Source organism: Equus asinus, chromosome 3 (genome assembly GCF_041296235.1).
Source record: "Equus asinus isolate D_3611 breed Donkey chromosome 3, EquAss-T2T_v2, whole genome shotgun sequence".
Classification (NCBI taxonomy): Eukaryota; Metazoa; Chordata; class Mammalia; order Perissodactyla; family Equidae; genus Equus; species Equus asinus.
Genome location: NC_091792.1, coordinates 59,960,058 through 59,980,666, shown reverse-complemented (window position 1 = coordinate 59,980,666; position 20,609 = coordinate 59,960,058). Strand labels below are relative to the sequence as shown.

The following is a 20,609-nucleotide window of genomic DNA, read 5'->3' as shown; positions in this document are numbered from 1 at the left end:
ATAAAAGGATAATATTGAGTTTGGGTGAAGATGTGAAGAATCTGGAACTACCACACGTTACTTATGGGAATGTGATGTGTTACAGGCACTTTGGGGAATACTGTGATAGTTTAAGAGTTATGTGGAAATTTACTGTGAGACCTAAGAGAAATAAAAACGTATGTCCACACAAAGACGTGTACTTGAAAATCATGGAGAAATTATACACACTAGCCCAAACCTGGGAACAATGTAGTGTTTATGAACTGGTGAATAGATAACCAAAATAAGGCATATCTGTACAATGGAATATGATTCATTAGTAAAGAAATGAATTAACTGTAATACATTTTACAATATGGGCCTCAAAAATATTATTCTAAATCATAGATTCCATAATATGAACTGACAAGCAAAGGCAAATTTATAGTCAGTGGTTGCCGAGGGTGACAGGGGAGTGCAGAATAAACTTCACATAGGCAAGAGAGAAGTTTTTGAGATGATGGGAATATTCCTAAACTGGATCATGATCATGACTGCACAACTTCTTAAACTTACTAAAATTTTTGAAAAAATTATACTCATAATGAGGGAATGTTATTCTATGTAAATTTTACTCAATAAGAAGTTAAATGAAAAGTACTTCAATAAAAATGAGTCTTCTGGATCTGGCCTTGTGTCATGAGGGTTAAGTTCGTGTGCTCCACTTCACTGGCCTAGGGTTTGCAGATTTGGATCCCAAGCATGGACCTATACACTGCTCATCAAGCCATGCTGTGGTGGTGTCCCACATACAAAACAGAGGAAGATGGGCACAGATGTTAGCTCAGAGACAATCTTCCTCAAGCAGAATGAACCAATGGGAAAAAAACATGGTTTTCCTATTATATTTAACAAATTTTTAATTTTCCAGATTTTGGATAATCCAACTTAAACTGATCAGGTTTTTAAGGATGAAGAAAAACTAATTTAATTACAATGATTTGAGTCCATTAACCTACTAGGTCTTATTGGAAATATATTTATAATATATACATGCTATTTATTACCTAGAAAAGTTTACTTGTCCAGAATATAAAAAAGGGAAAGGAAGGAAGAAATTACTAAATATAAGGAAAACTATGCCATCATTTAATATACTGGAATTTCATTTTAAAGTATAAATCCTGAAACCTTTGGCTATAATCCTTAATAATGAAATAACCAAATAAAAGAATGCTTATATTAATTCACAACAATTATTGATCAAATTATATTTTTAAATGAGATTTAGCAAAATAAAGCATACTTGTTGGTGCCTTATTTAAATGTATTGAAACAAGGATGAACACTCAGTTATTTCTTAAAATCTTTCTGTTCAAATCATGGTACAGTTCATAATATAAAGCTTTATTCAGCAATATTAGCCAAAGAGCTATAATTCTATACTAAAGTAAGTAATGGGATTAGGTTAATTCTAAATAAACAAATACCCTGTTAAAAGTAAAAACTCTATTCAGATTGGTAAGATTTATGACCTTTTATAGCAACACTGCCAACAACAAACTAGCCTCTTATGAGAATCAAACATACTTTTTCTTTTTACTATCACCATCTTTCTCCATTTACCTCCAAATAATAAACATCTTTATAGTAACTTCTGGAAAAGAGATTCTGATTCAGATAATGAAGAGGTTTGATTAGTTACTCTAGTAATTTTACTTTGGAATTTATAAATATTTATAGTTTTATATTTGATTTAACAAATTTTATAACGTTTTAAAGAGGCGGCCTAATTTTAGATTGGGAAGAATGAGAGGAATAAACTAAAGTTTTAGTAAATGCTTTTATAGCCTTTGTATGTGTGCTATCACAAATATTGCTTATCTGAATACTGTGAGCATGAGTTTGACAGGAAATTTAATTGTGCTATCTTTCGTCTGCATGACTTTGCAAGTACCTTCTCATTAAATATCAAAATTTAGTTTCAACTCTAAGGTGGTTTTAAATAGTCAAGGAGCTTTCGATCACTTGTAGGTATTTTTTTTTTAATTAGAAGCCTGTCTTTGTAAGTTTGAAAAAGATTTCACCCTACTAATTTACTTTTCATTTTATTCTCACGACATCATAACTATACATTATTTTCAAACTTATGGAGCTCAATTGCTATGAATCATAAGATGAGTGGAATTGCCGGATCATAGTTTTAAAGAGAAATAGCCAAAACTTTCTGTAGTAATTATACAGTTTAAACTTTCCCGCTAATAATGGTTGAAAATTCTAGTGATTCCACCTTTTTGCTAGTATTTGTAAATATAGCCATTCTGGGTCATTTTCTTAGTGGTGACTTTGGATGGCAAGAAATTTTTTTTTTTTATGAACTTTATCACTTTCTAATAGCTTTTCTTTTCTGTCGTCTAGAAAATCTTTATGTACTGCCATCATGAAGATGTTTTTCTGTGTTTTCTGCAAAATTTTTATGGGTTTTGGTTTTTATTCAGATCCACACCACATCACAGTTGTTTTGGTATATTGTTTTGGGTATGCATAATTCCACGCCAGGGATCTGAATCAGTGAACCCTGGGCCTCCCAAGCAGAGCATGTGAACCTAATCGCTACAGAACCTGGCCGGCCCCCTCCAAATACTTTATGTCCATACTCTGCTCTTAACTCCCCACACCTTAATTCTGGGCTATGCATAGCAACTTCTTTTCAAAGTATACAGTATAGAAATGGAGGTGGGGGAGGAGGATGACATAGAGAATCCTGACAAAGAGTATCCTAGCCAGGTCATGAAGGCTAGTATCATCATAGATGAGTTGTGTTTATACAATGTACCCTTGATATGATGTGATAAAAATGTCATTTTACCTCTGCATCTTCCACCCTAAAACCAGTTTCACCATAAAAAAAGAGATTTCCAAGTTTAGAGGCCTTTTACTAAAGACCTGAGAGGTAGTCCTGAAAAATATCAAGGCCATGAGAATGAAGAAAGTCTGAGAGAGTCAGAGTCAAGAGAAGCCTAAGGAGATATGGCAACTAAATGTAATGTGATTTTCTGAATGGGATTCTGTAACAAAAAGAGTGTATTGGATACAAATTACAGAAATCTGCAAAAGTAGGGTCTTAGTTGATACTAATGTATAGATTGTCTCAGTTATAAAATACAAATGTTTGATAGCAATGTAAGATTTAACAACAGCAGAAGCTGGGTGCAGGGTTTTGTTTACAGGAACTCTCTGACGTATTTTTGCAACATTTTTGTACATCTAAAATTATTTTAAAAGAAAAGGGTTATGTAGATTTATAAACTAATGGGTAAATATTTAAAAACAAAACTTACCTGATTAAGCTAGCATAAACATAGGGAATCAGAACACTATTTCATGTTTTCTAAATTTTGCACTCATGACTGCCTTGGGAGAAATAACTATTAAGCTTTAGCTCTCTCTTAATACTTTGTATGTTCAGAAATTAGTTTGGTCTTTAAACTCGATTTTTCATACAATCCTTATCTGATTATTTTACTTCATTTTGCTAGTTTTGTAAAATGAGTTGTATTTTATCTCCTATTATATTTTATCTTGAAGAATTTCCATACAGTTTTTATTTTTTGATTGTTAGTTATTTGGAGACTTGTCTGTAAACCCTCTTGGGACTGCTTTTTCTGTTGTGGGCACATTTTAAACTAATAATCCAACTATTTTATTTATTATAGTTTGTTCAGGGTTTTAAATTTGGTTTTGTATTTGTCACATTTTTCAAAAAAGTTCATTTAAGTTTTTAAATAAATTCATATTAAGTGTTCATATTATGCTGTCAACATATTATTAGTCTTTCTTGGATCTGTTGTCTAGACGTCTGGTTTTTTTTTTTTTTTTTTTTTTGGTGAGGAAGATTGGCCCTGAGCTAATATCTGTTGTCGATCTTCCTCTTTTTGTCTGAGGCTAACATTTATGCCAATCTTCCTCTGTTTTGTATGTGGGATGCCACCACAGCATGGCTTGATGAACAATGTATATATCTGCACCAGGCATCTGAAACCCTGAACCCCAGGCCACTGAAGTGGAGTGTGTTAACTTAACCACTACATCACTGGGCCAGCCACTACTCTTCATTTTTTGCCTTAACGTTTTTCATCTTTGTCTTTTTTCATTAATCAATATCTGCAAAGGTTTTTGTTTTTGTTGTTGTTGTTGTTGTTGTTGTTGTTGTTTTGGTGAGGAAGACTGGCCCTGAGCTAACATCTGTTGCCAATATTTCTCTTTTTGCTTAAGGAAGATTGTTGCTGAGCTAACATCTGTGCCAATCTTTCTCTGCTTAATATGTGGGACACCACCACAGCATGGCTTGATGAGTGGTATTGGGGTCTGCACCTGGGATGTGAAGCTGTGAATCCGGGACTGTTGAAGCGGAGTGTGTAAACTTAACCACTATGCCACAGGGCCAGTCCCTAATTCTTAATTGTACCTTAATTTGTTTCCTTTTCTATATTTGTGTACCTTCACTTACTTATTTTCTAATTTCTTGATGATATACTGAACTTTTTAATACTCACTGCTTTTTATTATGTAATTATAACCCAGTGTTCTAATCTGACCTCTATCATTTCTTAGGTTGCATTTATATTTTTACCTCTTGATGTACAATTTTACATGGGTTTTAAGACTTAGGTATTAAAATAATTCTCAATCATCCTGAAAATATGGATCTTACTATAATGTGGATGTGCCAATTCATCCTAAGAAATCCATGTTTATATTTTTCTTTGAAATCTATGTAATATGTTAAGTATAGAATGGTGTCATAGAGAGATAGTAAGTTACTAGATGAACACATGTACAAATAAATAAAATTTATGAAAAAGGTTACTAAGTCACATACCAAAGTAACATTATTAAAGGAAATATATGCACCACCTTCACAGACATCAAGTATCCATGTGCAAAAGGAAAATGAAGATTCAAAACTCTTTTTTTCTTTTAATTTGATTAATATAACCAACTAATGGAAACAATCATGTCAAAATATTGAATAGGCAGCTGTGATTAGAGGTAAGCATCTTCATAACTCAAGGAGTTAGAATGCCATCAAATTCCCATTTGAAATTTTTTTTAGCAGTTACATGCTTGATCATAATTATTTACACACTATACCTTCTTCTTCTCTCTCATTGTTTTCTGACAAAGTTTCCATTACATAACTATGCTACTTAGTTATCTGAAAGTTCATCATGTTGACTGGTGGAATGACTTCTATTAATATTATTGAATTTAGAGTAAATATGATTTGTTAATTGCTAGAGTAATAGGTAGTGATTGCCTGTACTTCAACAAAATTTAAATGATATAAACATCATTATAGAAATTGTATTTTATACTAAATTCCTTTCTGAAGTCAACTTTTTTTTCTATCTGAAAATATTGGTGCGATTAATTAATGAAGAGCTTCTGCTGATTGAGGAAGGCTTTCAATTTTAAATAACCAGTCTTGTGCACTCACTTACCCCCCTACTCTAATTAAATGTATATTTTGGCATGAAGCATATATTTGAAGAGAAGTTAGAGTGCATTATTTCTTCTTAAAGCAAAATAAGGCAAAGAGTTAGAGCAGTCAGGCTTTGCAGGGCGGCACACAGGAAAAGCTTTCCAAAGGTCTTGTTTTCAAACTTACATTTTGGAGAGCTGACATCAGCATCATGCCATAGTGAGTTTTTCCCTTTGTCTCTTCCTTCTAAGTTAAAACCAGTAGGATACCCATCGACCAAAACAGGACTCTCTGCATAGCACACCTGAAAACCTGAGAGATCTATACATCTGAAGGTGGATGGACTGGAACTCAGGGACATGGTGCAAACAGGGGAGCAGCGGCAGTAGCTCCCAAGACCAGAAGTTCCATGAACTGTGGTCACACTTGAGACCAGAGGACCCAGGAATGACCAAGAATGGAGGCCCCAGGAATCCAGGCAACCCACACTCCTAGAGGTGCCAGGAATCACTGTGGGCTCATGAGACGAGACTCAGGGAAACAATGATAATATCTGTGACCCAGCCCCCTTTGTTTCCCCCAGCAGTGTTACCTCCAACACCAGCCCTTTCAACATGGGGGCTGCATCCAAGACCCTGACACTCCCAAAAGTGGTAGTGGTGCTTGTGACCTGAGATTCCAGGAATTGTGCTGGTGCCAGAGACCAGAGGCTTCAGGAGCCACACTGGCAATTACTTCTCAGCCTCTTCCCCTCCCCCAGCAGTGGTAGGTGGAACCTGTGACCTGACGCTTCAGAAGCTGCAGCAGTGCTTGTGACCCAGCCCCCAGCAGCAGCACTCCTGACACGATCCCTGCCAGCAGTTGGGGCTGCATGTAAGCCCTGGGTTCCTGCAAATCCAGCACCTCTGGCAGGGGCATTGCCAGGCCAGCCACCCCTGGATAACAGGGGAGAAACAGGAAAGGCGGAATGCATAGCAGGAGGGCCCAGCCCATGGCACACCCAGAAGGAGCCAGGTAAGAACGATAGCAGAGACCATGATCCCAGTACCCTCCCTCAGCTGCAGAGATGCACACAATGTCAGCCCCCTCATCAGTATCAGCAGCACCTGCAGACCCAACAGACCTGGACATGGTAGAGATGCCCATGACTCTGGCTCCTACCTCAGTCTCACCCTCCCACCAACCACAGTTGGGGAACATGGGACCCAGGCAGCCCCTGAAGCAGCAGAGGTCCTCATAACCCAGTGACCCCAGTGGTGATGCCCACAACTGCAGCAACATCATAAGCAGCAAGGCATCAGCAACATCAAAGGCACAGATAGCACGAGGAGGGCATTGATGATGCTTCTAGCAGAAGCAGTGGAGGGTGGAAAGCACAGGTTTTTTAATCAATCAGAAGCAGTTCAGAATCAAAGTAACCAAAGCCTTACCCAAATAAGAAAGATGTTTACTACCACAAATGCACTGGCAGAGAACCAACTCATCAAGCACCATGAAAAACTACAGTAGCATAGTAAAACAAAAAGAAAATGACAACTCTCAAGAAACCAAATAGGAAGTCACAGAAGATTACAATTTAACTGACAGAGCAACCAGGCAAGAAAAAGAAATAAAAGGGATCCAAAGTGCAAAAGAAGTAAAACTGTCACTATTTGTGGATGATATGATTCTATACACAGAAAACTCTAAAAAATCCACCAAAAAGCTATTGGAAATTGTTAACAAATACAGTAAAGTTACATCATGTAAAATCAACATACAAAAATCAGTCACAACTCCGTATACTAAGAATGAACTAGCAAAAAGAGAAATCAAGAATACAGTCCCAGGCCATCCTGGTGGCCCAGTGGTTAAGTTCACACGTTCCGCTTCTCGGCGGCCCGGGGTTTGCCGGTTCAGATCCTGGGTGTGGACATGGCACCGCTTGGCAAAAGCCATGCTGTGGTAGGCATCCCACATATAAAGTAGAGGAAGATGGACATGGATGTTAGCTCAGGGCCAGTCTTCCTCAGCAAAAAGAGGAGGATTGGCAATAGTTAGCTCCAGGCTAATCTTCCTTGAAAAAAAATTTAAAAAAATACAGTGCCATTTACAAATATAACAAAAAGAATAAAATACCTAATAATAAATTTAACCAAGAAGAAGAAATATCTGTATGCTGAAAACCATAAGATATTGATGAAAGAAATTGAAGAAGATGCAAAGAAGTGGAAAGATATTCCGTGCTCATGGATAAGAAGAATTAACAAAGTTAAAATGTCCATAAAGTAATCTACAGATTCAATGCAATCCCAATCAGAATCCCAATGACATTTTTCATGGGAATAGAACAAAGAATTCTAAAATTTATATGAAACAACAAAAGACTCTGAATAGACAAAACAATCCTGAGAAAAAAGAACAAAGCTGGAGATATCACAATCCCTGATTTCAAAATATACTACAAAGCTGTAGTAATCAAAACCACATGATACTTGCACAAAAAAAGACACATAGAACAATAGAACAGAATTGAGATCCCAGAAATAAATCTACACGTCTATGGACAACTAATTTTTGACAAAGGGGTCAAGACCATACAGTGGAGAAAGTCTCTTCAATAAATGGTGCTGGGAAAACTGGACAGCCACATGCAAAATGATGAAAGTAGATCATTATCTTACATTATACACAAAAACTAACTCAAAATGGATTAAAGACTTGAGTGTAAGACCTGAAACCACAAAACTCCTAGAAGGAAACATAGGCATATGGTCTTTGTCATCAGTCTTAGCAGTTTCTTTTTGATTATCATGTCTCCTTAGGCAAAGGAAACAAAGGAAAAAGTAAACACATGGGACCACACCAAACTAAAAAGCTTCTGCACAGCAAAGGAAACTACCAACAAAATGAAGACAACCTACCAACTGGGAGAAGATATTTGCAGATCATATATCTGGTAAGGGGTTAATATCCAAAATATATGAAGAACTTATACAACTCAACAACAAAAAAACAAACAACCCAACTAAAAAATGGGCAGAAGATATGAACAGACAGATATCCGAAGAAGATATACAGATGGCCAACATGCATGTGAAAAGATGTTCAAAGTCACTAATTATTAGGGAATTGCAAATCAAAACCACATGAGAAATGACCTCACAGTCATTGCAATGGCTATTATTAAAAAGACAAGAAATAACAAGTGTTGGAGAAGATGTGGAAAAAAGGGAACCCTTGTACACTGCTGATGGGAATATAAAATGGTGCAGTCACTGTGGAAAACAGTATGGAGATTCCTCAAAAAATTAAAAATAAGAAATACCATATGACCCAGCTATTCCACTTCTGGATATTTATCCAGAGAACAAAAAACAGTAATTCAAAAAGATATATGCACCCTATGTTCATTGCAGCATTATTTGTAATAGCCAAGACTTGGAAACAACCTAAGTGTCCATCAACCGATGAATAGATAAAGAAGATGTGGTATGTATATACAACGGAATACTACTTATCTGTAAAAGAGATGAAATCTTGCCATTTGCAACAGTGCAACATATGGACCTTAAGGATATTATGCTAAGTGAAATAAGTCAGATGGAAAAATATAATTATACGACTTCACTCATATGTGGAAGATAAACAAATAAATGCATAGATACAGAGAACATATTGGCGGTACCAGATGGGCAGGGGGTAGGGAGAGAGCAAAAGGAGTAAAGGGGCACATGTGTATGGCGACAGATGGAAACTAAACTTTTAGTGGTGAACACAATGCAGTCTACACAGAAGTTGAAGTATAATGATGTATACCTGAAACATATATAATGTTATAAATCAATATGACCTCAATAAATAAAAAGATTATATCACTCCTAAAAAAGAGATAATTTTATTTTTCTTTTGTTATCAAAATGTTGAAGTGTAATTTATAAAATGTTAATAAATTCAAAATTGGTGAAAATAAAAATAAATAAAATAAAATATGATATGCTCATTCTATGAAGTACTTTGCAGCTATTGAAAATGTTGAGAAGTGTTAATATCATGGATCAATTTTAAAATATACTATTAAGTGAGGAAAATAAAGTACAAAATAGTGCCTATATTCACATTCATAGTAAGAAATCAACAAGTATTTATTGAATCATATATCCAAATACATAGGGAGTATAACATCATTTTCAAAAAAAATTAGAGAACTTTGCATTTTAATAAAATACTAAAAAGATCTACACGAAATTTTATTATTTTTGTAATTTTATATAGTTGGCTTAGTGGTAATTTTAACTTCATTGTTTGTGATTTTCTATTTCCCAATGTTTGTAATTTTTACCGATTACTTCTGTAATCGTGTCAAACAATAACATTTAAAAAAACTTAGATTTTTACATATCCAAATTTTTCTGTGCCTTCTATTATGTATTTTAGAATTTTGTATTTAGGTATACTATTAGGAAAATTAATCAGCAGAAATCTTATTTAAAATGGAGTCAGGAGGCCAGCAAGGGGAGCACTCATGCCCTACGAAGATTTCAGAGCCCAAAAGGAAGAAGACTGCTTCTTCTTGCCCTATGACAGCTCACCCAATGAGAGGCTGTTACAACTCTGGCAATGAAAAGCCACAACACTTTGAATTCCCAGTCTCCTCCAATGTACACTTTGTTTACAATAGCACTCCCACCTTCCCCTTCCCCCCTATAAAAGAGTTTCTCCTCCCCTTGTTGCTCAGGACTTGCACAAAGCTTTCCATGCTTGCAGTTCATGAACTGCAATTCTTTCTGATCCTGTATAAAACCATTTTTGTTGGAGAAATAACTGGCTTCTTTTTGTTTAAAATCAATACTATGCATACTTTGTGTTTCCCTAAGACCTATCCTGAGTTTTAATAGCATGAAGTAGTTTCACCTGTTTTGCGTTTGATATAAATAGAATTATATCATATAGACTCTACTGTAGCTCATTTACTTCACTCAATACTTTGTAAATTCATTCATTTTGTGACATATTTGTAGAGCATTCCTTCTCATTCGTCTGTAGTACTCCAGCATGTGAATACACCACAAGTTATTTATCCAGGCTACCATTGATGGACATTGTTGGTTTCCAGTTTGGGGCCATTCTGATTTATATTTCTTTTTTTATTTTTATTTTTGTATATCTGTGAGTATGATTGGTATTGAGCTAACATCTGTTTGTAATGTTTCTCTTTTTGCTTGAGGAAGATTGTCACTGAGCTAACATCGGTGCCAGTCTTCCTCTATTTTATGTGGGATGCCACCACAGCATGGCTTGACAATCAGTGCTAGGTCTGCACCCTGGATCTGAACCTGTGAGCCCCCGGCTGCCAAAGCAGAGCGCGTGAACTTATCCACCATGCCTCCAGGCTGGCCCCTATGATTTATATTTCTATGAACATTTTAGGACAGGTCATTCAGTGAAAATATGGTGACATTTCCATCAGGCCTATAGCTCAGGTTGTAACTCCTCAGAGTATGTGATATATTCAGGCACAGGAAATATTTCAAAGCAGTTTTCCAGTGTGTTTCTACCAATTTTCACACCTAATACCAATGTATTTGAATTTGGATTATCCATAGCCTTGCTTATATATGATATGTTCAATCAAACTTTTATTTTAGCCATTCTCGTGTGTATAAAATGTGGTCAAATTGCAGTTTTAATTTGCATTTCCCTGATAACTAAAAAGTTGATCATCTTTTTGTATGTTTAGTGGCTGTTGGATATCCTCTTTTGAAATGTGACAGTTCTTTGGCCAAATTTCCATTGGGCTGTCTTTCTTTAATATCACAGTTTTGTTAAAGGGGTCCTATATATTCTGTATATTAAACTTCCTTATATGCATTTTGCAAATATATTCTCCAAATATCCAAGTGGCTTGTGTTTTCATTTTTTAGTGGTGTTTTCTGAAGAACAGATACTCTTATTTTTAATGTTCTATTTAGCAAGTAATGTTCTCACTTACAGATTTTGTTTTTGCTCAAGTAAACTTTGACTTCTCTGTGGTTTTACAGTCATCTTTCTCTGTTTTCCTTCGATAGCTTTATTGACATACCTTTGACAGTAGACTCTAAATCCGTCTGGAATTGGTCTTACTGTACAGTGTGAGGTAGAGATAAAGATATGTTGTTTTCACACAAATGTCAATTGACCAATACACGCTATTAAAATGTCCATTTTGCCTCTCTGTTTGATTTCACTGATCAATACCTATGTTAATTTTGAAAGCTTTATAATAGCCCTGGATATCCGGTACTGTTTTTTTTCTTCTTCAGAATGTGAGGTGAGTGGGAGTTCTAGAGTGCTTGTGTGAAAAGCTAGGTAGATCTTCCCCTTAGTGCACAATCATTTAACTGATGAAAATTTTTTGAAAAAATGCCTCTGGGAATTGATCTAAGGGCGTACAACAAATCGAGAAACATTTATCCAAACAAACCTTCTGAGTCTTGTTAAAAGCTAAAAGAAACTGTGGCATTTGACCTATAATACAATCCCTTCCCCAACGTCAGTATTACTTTCTGTATTCTGGACAGATGTGGCCAAGACAAAGGTGGTTCATTCAACCCCAAGCTCCCAATCTAGTGCTGTAGTTTCATCCAAGTAGGGACAGACCTCACACTTCCCTATTCCTCCCCTAGCTTCCTGTTTTGGAAATTATATATTACGTGGGCATTTCCAAATTTAATTTCCCGGCTCTCACTCAAAGGGTGGGAGCTGTGCTTCAGGCACAGTATTGCATCCCCAATTTTGCTTGACCCAACTCACTTGGAAAGCTACTGTTCTATTCCAGGAGGAGCAAGCTAAGAAGACCATGGTCTACCATCTTCCTCTCACATCAACTCGTAGAGTGGAAATGTCACTGTGATAGAGAAATATACTGTGTACACCTACAGCTACTATGTAGTGGCACAGATATTCTGCCAGGGGAGAGCCAGATCATAGAGCTCTGGTGAGGAGACAGATTTTATTTGGTATACAGAATGGAGAAGTTCATGAATAAGGGTAATGTTGAAAACAGTGCAAATTTTGGTGCTAATCATTTAAGAGTGGACTATCACTTCCATGAACCTAATAGCAACAAGCAAAATGGCAGTCCACCAGAAGTTTAACAAAGAGACAAGGGAAAGAGATAGCCAACAAGATTCCTCCTGGATCACATTTGTTACTACGTGTCTAGAAGGCCATTCACATGTGCTAAGATGCATCCACTCAATAGCAATCAGAGTATGATATGTGACAGACTTGAAGCATTTTCAGGCAACAATAAAATTGATCAACAAAGTGTAGACACCTCAATGGCTTAAGGGGATTAAGCACAACTTCTGACCAAATAGTAAACTGTACAAAAAGCCACTCTGATTATCAATAAGGACATAAAATCTGAGATAAATAAATAAGAAGAACCAAGTGGAAAATCTTGAGCTGAAAAGTATACTAACCAAAATAAAAATATCAGTGAAGTAGATTAGCCTAAGATTTCAGCAGGAAGAAGAAAACAATCAGCATTTTGAAGATAGATTTTAAGGATCTCACATTCTGAAGAAAAGAAGAAGAAAGAAAGAAAAACTCACTGTGCCTCTGAGAAATAAATTACTGACTCTTAAGCAATGAGTTGGTATCTTTCCTTCCTTTTAAAAAATTTTGCCAAAAAACAGCTGTTGAATATTGTCTACTGACTTCTTTCTTTCCACTATCTTTAGGTCTGCAATATAAAGGATGTTAGAACTTTTGATGTATTCCATATATTTCTTAAACACTTATTTTTATGGTTTCATTTTTCTGTGTACATCATTGTGGGGATTTTTCCATTGACCTGTCTTCCAAATGAGTAATTTTGTTATCTGATATTTCCAAACTACTGTTCAAACCATCCACTGAAGTCTAGTCATATATGACAATTTTTTGTTCTAAAATAGCCATTTGATACTTTAGTATAGATTCCAACTCACTGAGGATATTCTACATTCTTTATTATATTAGGTATATTTTTCTTCCATTTTAAAATATATTAATTATAGTTATTTTTTTCATGTACTCTTGCTTCACTATCTGGATTGTCTTGACACTGCTTGTAGTCTCTCCTTTTCTTCTTTTTTTTTTCTTTTGGTAATAGATCAGAAATTTTGATTCAACATATATGGTAATGTTTTATTGTATGCAGGGGATCATGTGTAAAACAACCATAGAAGCTCCAAGTGGCTCCTATGAAGAGTTCTCTCTCTTTGCTCTCTTAGGAAGATAGACTGAGCGGCTGGTTACCTAAAGCAAATCATGGATTGTGCGAGGTCAGAGACGAGTGAGTGTGGTAAATCTTGGATTAATTCTCCTTTCCTGATGTTGCTCAGGCATGGGCCTGCTAGAGTTTCAATTGTGAGTATTTTCTCAGCTCTGAAAGATTATGGAGAGTTAATCCCTATCACCTAGAGGTTCACAACCCAGCTCTCCAACCTCTTGCCACATGCAACATCAAAATCAGATGTGTGTTATCGAGAGACAGTACACGTGCTTGAGATAAGCCTATTTTTACTATCCCTTGTGTCCAAAGTACAACATGATTTTAAGGAACTACACTTTTGAGAAATTTCAGACTGGGTCACCAGCATCCCACAAAGCTCTCAACTGAAGCAGTTATGACTTGGGGAAAAATGATTGTGAATTAGAGACCCCTCAAAGTCTAATGCATGAACCTATCTGAACCTATGTAGTAGCTAAGAGCATTGGGGATTTCTCTTAGCCTCGGCAGAGGTCCTCTCACTGGCCAAGCCTGAGGCTCAGTACACATCCAGCATCAGTGAGTGCTCAGAGGGGAAAATGGCTGGCAAGATTCAAGGCTTTTCAGAATTGCTTTCCTGGGCTGAAATTTTAGTTCATCTACCCCATATTGCTTCCTCAGTTCTCTGATATCTTTAAATTTGGTCCTTAAAATAAAATTAGAATTTTTTAGGTTTTTTCCCTAGAGGAAACATGGTCTGCCAAGACTTTACATATCCTGCATAGAATTGTAAGTATCTTCTTTACCTTATTTTATAATTAAAGTCACAAAGGAGTTGAAAGGCAAGAATTATTTTCCTATCTTTTCAGATTTTGAAATAATTCTATGTAAGTGTCAATTACATCTCCAAGATGATAAGGATCACTGGTCTGAAAAGTTCAAATCTTCTGATGTCAGACTTCTTTCTGTGTTCTCCGTTATACCAAGATAAGTTCTATAGCAGTCGGATTTCAGTCACAAAGAAGAAAGCCACACCACCGAGATAATCATGAGTTACTATCAAGAAGATGCAGCTACTGTTTCTAGGACTAGAGATGGAGAAAAGATGCGGGGTTATGGGAAACTGGACTTTTGTAATAGGTCCTATGATCTAGGAATCTGACCTCTGAGGAGAGGGTTAGTCAACCTGGTGCTGGAACCTTAGGGATTTGGTGGAGGACTCAAAAGTCTGAGACTCAGAACTCCGAAAGTAAGATGCTTGGTAGCTATGCCAGTATCTCTGAGGATGACATGACCATTGGTTCTGGGAGTTACCAAAAAAAAAAAATATATATATATATACACATATATATATAATATATATATAAAATATTTTCTCTATGTATGTACAGATAATGTGCAGACAGAAAGTTAATGTTGATTCCAAGGTGAAAGCTGTTAATGAGGCAACACTGACATGAACACCAATCAAAAAATCCTCCAGGTTTCCAGTCTCCCTGTAGTTTCCCTTGTTGGCAGAAAGTAGTAGGGAGAGGACTGACAAAAAAGAAATGAGATTTGTAGGTTCCCATTCACCCTGTGACAAAGCAGAGTACAAAGGGAAAGATCTTTAATATTGAGAGACAGCAAATTAAAAACACACACATAACATCCATGAGCTGTTCTTTAGCTCAGGAAACACAGACACTAATTCCATGAAAAATTAACCACTAAAGTTGCTTAAAATAATGGAAAGCAGAAATATGCTAGGAATTAGTTTATTTTGCTAATTTTTTGATGGCTAATGCTTATGATCCTGAATGATGAAAAATCTGGGGGATTTTCTGTCAATGCTTATGACACATGCTGTAACATTTCTACTGCCAGGAGACTAAAACTTCATACATGAGAAAGTTCGTTTGGGATTGGGTTTCTCTTTTGAAATCTGAACTTTTTGATTTTCTTTCTGAGGTGACGTCAGAACATTTTGCTGTCAATCCTGAGGTTCAGTTGAAAAATTCTTCTTTTTTTTCTTCTGCTTTCTTTTATATCTCATACAAAGCAAAATTAAGCAAAACAGTAATAAAACAAAAAAAGGAATCAACCAAAATAATAGCATGTTGGGCTGCTTTTGCACCACCTTTTCTTTCTCGTTTGGTATCCAAGGGTGTGGGGGTGGGCCACTATCAATACTACCTCCAGTACCATTTTTGAGGCAGTCGGGAGGTTCCCAGGGATAGTTGCAATGGCAGTGATGTCTATTGTTGCAGACCCCTTTCATATTGCAGGTCTCAGGTGAACAATCACTGTCCAAATGTGACATTGGCATACATTTCTTTTGGATGCAGATATGATCTACACCACACTCTGTACCATCTTTCACTTCACCAATATCAGGTATAGTCATCCCATAATGGTAGTCTGTACCCCAGCAGGTGACGTCATTGAAGTGAGTCCAATGCACCGTAGAATGTTCTTCAAGAAAGGGAATTTTTGTCACGTTCTCACACTGAACCCTCCCACACAGGCTATCTGAGGTATTACATCGTACAAATGCAGTGTTCTTTAAACCACAGTGACCAAAACGGTCACCGCGGGTGTTAATTCTCATGTAGCAACTCTGATTTGCACTTTTAGCCTCTTTGCCAAAAATTTTTCTACAATGTTCATCACGATTATTGCATCTCTTTTCATAGCAGTAGTCACCACTCTTGCACAAGAACCCATCTTGCATATACACATCTTCTGGACACTGATGGGAAGTCCCATTGCACCACTCTGGAAGATCACATTCATTTTCCTTTTTCCTACACATAGTGCCCGATGGCATGAATTTGCAGTCTTGGCAACAAAGCCCAAAAGCACAATCAGCCTCAGGAATCAGAGTGCAGTTTGACTGACAACAATGATCTTCTATACACATTAAGGAACCACAGTCACAGTCTTCTCCTTCTTCAACCACACTGTTCCCACAGCGTGTCATGGTGAAGATACGCTCTGGACTTGGTGGAATGTACATACACTTTGTTCTTAGCATAAGCTCTGAATACCAAGTGTAACTGCAGTTGCTAAATCTATGTGTATCTCCTTTTCCTGCATTCATTATGCACCTACTTCTCCCACATGTGCATGTTCCATCATCGTGTTTCATACCCACAGTATGACCGACCTCATGTGTCACAATATTTGCAAAACTAACAAGGTCCTCAGTCTGGAAACTCTCAATTCCACAATTATGACGAGAGTTACATACTGTTCCAACATAAGCTAAGCCACCAACGATACCAAATCCTTTCCCTGAAAAAATATGTGCAGCATCATGGGGCAAGCGGTCATTAAAGCCTTGTCTCTTCCAGTCACAAAATCTCCTAAGGCCTCTGTATATGTCATCTAGCAGAATGAGGTTTCCTTCAGTCCATATCTCAATTCCCATTAAAGTCACCTCAATATCCACTGTTTTAAAAAAGTTATTTGTGTGATGAATAACTTCATACGCTTCCTTCTGCACATCTGAGACATTACTGTCACGATGAATAAAACGATTGTTGTCTACTACCACTGCAATTTCAAGATACCGCTTGTGGAGCCACCAGCCTTCATACGGAGTCCGCATCAAAGTGAAAGTATCATTCCCTTGAAGCTTTAATTGTCGAGCTATTTCTTCATCTGTTAATCCACATCTCATGGGTGGAGATTGTGTCTCTTCACTGTCAATCCTATATACCAGATGTTCAAATATGGTAAGCCTTTTGGGCGTGATTTCATAAATAGTGTCCATTGTCTGTATTATTCCTTGAAAACCCCCTACACAGGTATTCAAAGAAACCAGGGATTCTGAGTCCCCTTCCACATAACCATGATAGTAGCAGTCATTCTGGACAAAAGGCTGGTCCTCAAGGAGAGTACCCTGATCCGTGTAGGTGAACACTGAGAGGTGTCTGTACAGGAAATGCTTGTTGACCTTCATGTGGACAATGTGTCTCTGGCCTCCAAAATTCATTCTGTAAGACAGCCATCCTGAGGGATTCTTGCCGGCATCAGTGCCTGCTACCCTCAAGGGGATCACCACTTCTGGGGGACCATGGTGTGAGGAGAGCCCCACCTGGGACAATGCAGAAAGGAACAGAAACACCCTCAGCCAGAGCAGCAGGAGAATGAGCCTCACATGCACCAGGGTCTCAACCACAGCTATTATGGAGCCACCATGTACAGCCATTGGTGAGAGCAAAAGAAGACAGGGTGAGAAGAATCAGTGTTCTGTCTCTTCCCCCTGAGCTGGCTGTATGCAGCACCAACCTTTAATCTGTCCTCTGACAGAGTCACACCATCAGCGCAGCAGCACTAAAAGAAAAAAATAAGAAGAATGGCGGAGACAGGGGTGGAGGTTATTAACAGGCCAAGGTGGAGGACGAAGAGAAGAATATGGATTAAAATCTGTGGGTGTTTAATTCAAAAAATGACTCAGTATACTGCCTTGCATTTGCTCTTAAATAATGGTGAGACGGTGTGAGACTGTGGCTGTACAAAAGAATGGTGATTGGCTGGGTTGATAATTATTGAACCTGGAAGAACTGCTTTCTTCTTTGATTAAAGTATTAATAAAAACACATAGTATGCAGACAGTGTGATACATACTTGGGAAACATGAATACAGGTCTAGATAATTTAATGGTCTGGAGCTCAAATTTGGACAGAGTGATTGGGGCAAAGATACACATTAGGAATTTGTAAAATTGCATTCAACGTTTTACATATACAGTGCTTTTTAAAAGTTCTCTAGTAAGAATATCCACAGTCTTCATCAGATCATTAAAGTAATAAGAATGCTGAAAGTAATGACACCAAGAACCCTTGTCCTAGTTGAAAAAATATAAAAGTGAAGTCTGCTGTAAAGGATATTGTACAGACTGATCAAATCCACTTCCCATAGTCGGTAACATAACAATGAAAGATGCCTGATTAAGGATGCATCACCTCCTAGACTCTCTGCCCATTTCTGGTTAATTATAATTTTTTCCTGATTCTATGTTCCTTGACCTCTTTTCTCTGCAATCATTTTCTTTTCATTTATGGAATCTTCCCTTCATGAAAAGCAATTACTTCCCTCTACTCACGCTTCTTCATGGAAATCTCCGTATTCCTACTTAATTCTATTAAACCTACCAGTCAACAATGTGAAGCCCAGCAGAGGGAAAGATTTCCATTCTCAGAATCCCCATATGCCATACGAGTCAGATTTCTGTCTGCAATTTTCTTTGATTACCAAAGCTCCTTCCAAACCACTGAACTGATAGCTATCCCATCAAACCACTATTTACCTTTCTTGCTCTTACTCCAACTCCCAAATCAATCCTGCGCAAACCTCGAAGAATTTGGAGTCTGATTTACTAATTTCTCCTCCACCAATAATTTTACCAACATTCTGGATTTCGTAAGCATGTGGATAACCCATACAACGCCTATTTTATCTTAGCTTTACAACTCATTTTCAACAATATTTAGCTATTGACCTTTGGTCGTGACCTATATTTTATTCTCGCCTTTGACTGTTCTGTTTCCTATTAAATATTTAACCACAACTTTTATCCTTAATCTGAACTTACTCCTCAAATTTGTAAAAGACAAAAATAACTTTTCTTTCTATTTTTCTCACTTATAAAGTTCCCTTCATTTTATATTTATCTTTATAGCCTAGCTCTGGACTCTATCAATTCAACCACTCTTGGCTAAAATCCTCAACCCAAACTAGATTAATGCTTTTTCCCTGCTTTTATTACTTCTACAACAAACTGCCCAAACTTCTGGGAATATAAATCACAAGGTCTCTTTAGGGGAATGAGTATGTAAGAGGTGGAAACTACAAATTGGGAGGAGATAGCCTGAAACTTCAGCCTAAAGGATAAAATCATGAGCAAGAATTTATTTCAACTAATTTTATACTTTTAATAATTTGTGCTTTGTGTCTACCTTGTTTCTTAATTTTATGGTGTTCTAAATTTCCTCAACAATATATAGGACCATCAGCTGAAAATCTATTGTCTTTGTTCTCATAAATACTTATTATTGAGTTTAAATAATGTTCGTTTAAATTGTAAAACCAAGAATTCTTCATTTTGTGCATTTTAATAAGGATATGACATTTTTATTCATCTTTGCTTTATTGTTGCAGATAGTTGACAGGAGACTTGTTTCAGACTGAACATGATCCTTATCATTACAGGGACCTGAGTTCCTAGGGTACTTGGCTACTCATCTAGTACTAACGGGGAGGACTATTTCACAAATGCCAAGAGCCCACAAGAAGAATATAAGTTCCCTAAATGAAATCATTGAGGACAACATCTTTAAATTGTGAGTAAAATCCTAATATGCCTATTTAATTTCTCAATGTCTCTCTTGATATATATTTGATGATTATTATAGAGTATGAGTTGTGATGGAAAAGAATTATTCATGAATAATATAGTGCTGTTAAGAGTGAATTTAACCAATTTAAATTGGTCAAATTTATTCCTCTGACCTCAGCTTGTAGGGGTAATAGGAAAACAAACTCCAAGAATATTTGAGCCAGACTACATTTTCCAAATAACGTTATTTTATCCAATGTCTTAAGAGAGACACTTCCTGAGAGAATATAACATTTTCAGGAATAATGTGGAATAGTGCCATAATAGTATAGAAACCTCAAAGTAGACTGTGACACACTATCTTTTGTAAATTCTTTTTTCATCTCCCCACAGCTTCATCAAATTCAACAATCTCTGTTCCCTAATTATCACCTCCCTCCTCACTGTCATTATAACCTAATTCAGCTTTTTCCAAACTATGAGTAACAGCTCACTAAAAATACAATTTTATGGCTCTCAACCAAGTAAAATAGAGCAGGATAGGACATAATAAAAGTTATATATCCTTCTTAATCTGAAAAATTGGCAAAGAATCATGTTGTGTTTTTACATATGTGTG

The 20,609-nt window shown here is 36.6% G+C and overlaps 1 long non-coding RNA gene across 1 annotated transcript in view; it reads left to right on the top strand.

The window, feature by feature from the left end:
- Positions 1-20,609, top strand: part of LOC123284482 (uncharacterized) — a 345,889-nt gene that overhangs the window by 178,343 nt on the left and 146,937 nt on the right. Inside the window, exon 3 of the long non-coding RNA XR_006525465.2 lies at positions 19,864-19,994. This is a non-coding gene — a long non-coding RNA (uncharacterized lncRNA). The remainder of the gene's footprint in view (positions 1-19,863; positions 19,995-20,609) is intronic.